Consider the following 4,375-nt stretch of genomic DNA (forward strand, 5'->3'; position numbering starts at 1 on the left):
ACCATTTGGAAGGAAAGCAATGTCACAGGAGTGGGGGAAGCAATCACTCGAAATCACTTTGAGTTTTGAACGCATAGGCACACAAATTGTGTAACAGAAATGGACAGCACAGAAATGAAAGGTGAGTTCCATTTGCACACAAGGAAAATGGCATTGCATTACATTTACTTCTGATATAAAAATAATAATTAAAAAAACACAAAAACAGGTGACAAGTTTCTTTTATGTACAATTCCCAACCCATGGCATTTATTTCTATACTAGGCTCTACCTGTAGGTGAACTCAACCATGCCATGACATTTGGACAAAAGTTCGCTCTGCTTCAGTTTAACATGTTTTTCATTGCCAGTAGCCAAATTAGTTACACCAACAAATAATTGACCAGTGGGTGGAGGGAGAGCACTAGGGTTGCCAGATTTCTAAATGGCCCTTGTAACTATGCCTCTAGCAGCAGTTTAATGGCGAGTGGTAAAAGGCATTGCCATTCTGTACAAAGTTTTGACACATTGATTTCTGCAGATCAAACTAGGGCAAGCCTGTCAGGTTTTCTTTCTGAACAGTTGACATTCTAAGGGATGGAGTCTTAATTAGCACTGCCCTGTTTGGCCTGATTCCCCCCCCCATTTAATATTTATTTATAAAATTCCTGGACATCTAACGGAGAAACTAATGAAGGCAGGGACATGATCACTCAACATTTATTGTAACTCTATGTGAGTTGTGATTCTTCAGGGCTGTGGAGCATTGCTAGATGACAAATAAAAACTTTGTGGGTGGAGTGATATGGGCAATGTTTTCTTTGTGCAAGCTGGAGGGTGCTTTGCAAATAAATAATAAAATTTAATTATTTTTCTGTACACTGTAGAGGGATTTGTTCACACAAACACTTAGGTATATATGTATATAGTCAATTTTTTTAAAAGCATCTAAATAAATATAAAGGCTCCCAGATCAGCTTACGTACAATCAGTTCAAACAAGACTGTCTCTGCTCATAGACTTACAATCTTAAATAAGCAACAAACACAAAAGGGGAAAGTAACAGGGACAGAAAAAGCAAACTGAGGCACAGAAAAAGCTCAGGGGATAGAGCTGCCTGTTGAAACTAGTCTTTAAACTGAAATGAAAGTAAGAAGTATGAAGCTGGAGATTCAAACAATCACAGAATTGCAGAGTAGGAAGGCCTGCTGTGTGTCATCTACCCCAACTCCTGCAATGCAGGAATCTCAACTAAAGCATCATGACAGTTGGCAATCCAGCCTCTGCTTACAAAGTCGTCCACTGCTGAACAGCTCTTGCTGTCAGAAAGTTCTTCCTGAGGTTTAGTCAGAATCTCCTTTTTTGTACCTTGGATCCAATTTTTCATATGACAGTCCTTAAGATATTTGAAGATGGCTATCATATCTCCTCTCAGTGTCCTCTTTGCCAAGCTAAACATACCCAGCTCCTGCAACCGTTCCTCATAAGGCTTGGTTTCCAGACCCTTGATCTGATTGGTTGCTCTCTTCTGCATGCATTCCAGCTTGTCAATATCCTTCTTAAATTGTGGTGCTCAGAACTGGACAGAGTACTCCTGGTGTGGTCTGGCTAAGTCAGAACAGAGTGGTACTACTGCTTCCCTTGATCTGGACACTGGACTTTTACTAATGCAGCTTAGAATAGCACTAGCTTTTTTTGCTGTTGCAACATTCAGTTGACTCATGTTAAGTCTGTAGTCTACTCTACAAAGTCCCATCGATCCATTTCACATATGCTAGTGGCAAGCCAGGTGTCACCATCTTATATTTGTGGAGCTGCCTAAGTGTAGGACATTACATTTGTCCATATCGAAATTAATTTTCTTACCTTTTGCCAAATTCTCCAATCTGTTAAGGTCATCTTGAATCCCAATTCTATCTTATTCAGCATTAGCTGCCTCTCCTAGTTTGGTGTCATCTGCAAATTTAATGAACTTCCTCTCAACTCCTTCATCCAAGTTATTTTTAAAGATGTTAAACAATGCTGGGCCCAGGACAGAACCTTGCAGCACCCCACCCGTCACTTTTTCCCAGGATGATGAGAAACCATTAGTGAGCACTATTTAGGTTCAGTCAGTCAACCAGCTACAAATCCACCTAACAGGCAGCACATACCTAGGCTCTATCGCACCCTTAGCAAGGAGCTATCTTGGCACACCCCACCCATCACTTCTAGAGCAGTGGAGGAGTGGTCTCAGAGTGTGCAGAGGGGTGGTTGATGTCAGGGACTGATGATGATGAATAGGAGTGATTGGTTGCAGAGTCTGTGACAGGGAGCAGTTCAGGCTCCGAGACTGGAGGGGGGGTGTATGTCAAGGGACTGCTGAAGAATCCAGTCTTTCTCTCCTGCTACGACAAGCTCCCCTTTCCCAAGTCACCAAGTAATGAGTAATGAGAACAGCAGAACATGGGGTAGAGGTGCGCAAACACAGTTTGAGGCCTGCTTGGGAAAGAAACATCCAGGAGAGCAGAAGCCCTTAGAGAGGATGGGAGGCAGGGACCTTCAGTCCTGGCAACTGTTCCATAGGGGCAAGACCCACTGGGAAGTGTTTGTTTCCTTGAATAGTTAACTTCACTGATAATGGAGATCTGGTTCCTTTATTGCTGACCTGCATCTGACTCAAGACCTGACAGGCAGGCTCCTAGACACCCCAAAGCAGAGTGGAAAGGTGCAGTTTTTGTAGCCGACCCCCTCCTGGCCTGCACCCTTGGAAGGGGTCGACCTGACCAACACCTAAGTATGCCCCTGCTAACAGGAATCTCTCATTGGTCTGTCTTAGTTTTGTTATTGCTGCTGCTTCTGTTATTGCTGTTGGATGGATCTAGATGAGTAGCAAAGGATATTTTATTTATTAGTTATCTTTCCTCTTTTTCCCGTGTGTGTGAGATAAATATGTATTTCAGGAGACTAATATCACTATCCGTGTTTAGAAGGTTTGTATAACCTTCTAGAACAATTATGTTATCCAAGGATGCTAAGGCAGACTTGGGTCATGCCTTTCCTTTTATGTTTCCCTCTTAATAAGAAAATCACTTGGTGCTTCGTGCCTGAGCCCAACTGAACGAGTCACCATGTCTCACATAATTTTGCTTGTTCAACCTACCCAAACAATCAGAAGGCAGGACTTTTGCTGATTATGAGTCAGTGAATGAATGAATGCATGGAAGGAGTCTGTAAAATGTATGAAGAACATGTGAAGAGAATGCATCCCAACAGCCCTTCAATTACGTATGATATTAGCTAGTTATTGATGACTTGACTGACCTCAGCTGCCTTGTTTATTGTGTTGATACTCAGACATGCCAGCCATACAATAAAGACGGGATAAAGGAGAAGACCTATGTCCTTCTCCACAGACAAGCTCAGCAAGCAAGCAAATAGGCACAGTGGTTAAGGGGGTTTTGAGGGAAGGATTTTTACAACAGGGTGTACAGCGTTCTGTAGTGAAAGTTTTGTATTGTAGCCCTCCTGTTCATTCTTGTTAGTCTGTGTTTGAGACAAAATCTGTTAGAATTCCAAGGGACTGTCTCAGTTTAAAACTCAAAGAAGAAAGGATATGCCTTCTGCAGGTATTTTTGTTTAATTGTCTTTGCTTAGATAGTTCTACTTTTGTTCCTCACTCCTGGGATTTTTCAGTTCTGCTTTACCACAGTCCCTGTATGTATCCCTCTCTGGGGGGTTTTCCAATGTTATTTCTTGGAGGCAGTCATGGTGAAGAATTAAATGAATACGAAAGAAAGAAAGAGAATCACTCTCAGGCTGTTTAAGAAAATGAGAAAATAAAGTTTACTCACATTAAAAGTCTTGCCAGGATTCAGTGATGAAATTCAGGCAGGCAATAATCCTTAAAAGTTACAGAAGTCCAGCTCAAAATGAGTGAACTCTCTGGATGAGAGCTCACAGACAACTTGCTCCATTGCAGGTGGGAGATGTTAGGGATTAAACCATTGCATTTTTTCTGCCACCAAGTTTGGGGATATGGCATCACAGAGTCTCCTCTCTACAAGTTCTGAAATTCCATGGTGCCATTGCTCGTTTGTGACTGTCAAGCAATCATGCATTTGGCTGCAGATCTTCCCACATGTTTGAGCTTGGGAGATTATTTTCCCCTCCTAAAAATCTTGAGGACACACTCAAGGTTTCACCTTTGTTGCCCCACCTCCAGTCCGAGGAACCTTCAGGAGGGAGCGGTGGCCATGGGCTTTATGTGGATGTATGAGCTTAGGAGTCATGAGAGTGGAGAGTATGTGTGTATGAACTTAACAGTGCTGATTTTTAGTTTTTGGATGCTATTTTGTCAGTGTTGCTAATATAGTTTTATAGATTTAAAATGTTGTGTTGATTTGTCGGTTATATA

The 4,375-nt window shown here is 42.0% G+C and overlaps 1 pseudogene across 1 annotated transcript; it reads left to right on the plus strand.

The window, feature by feature from the left end:
- The first annotated feature begins 3,089 nt into the window (after window positions 1-3,089).
- LOC309361663 (enhancer of rudimentary homolog pseudogene) lies at window positions 3,090-3,737 on the plus strand (annotated as a pseudogene). The gene has a single exon. The product of its transcript is annotated as an enhancer of rudimentary homolog pseudogene (transcript).
- Window positions 3,738-4,375: the final 638 nt, after the last annotated feature.

The sequence above is a fragment of the Podarcis melisellensis genome (genome assembly GCF_964234715.1).
Source record: "Podarcis melisellensis genome assembly, chromosome: Z".
Taxonomy (NCBI): domain Eukaryota; kingdom Metazoa; phylum Chordata; class Lepidosauria; order Squamata; family Lacertidae; genus Podarcis; species Podarcis melisellensis.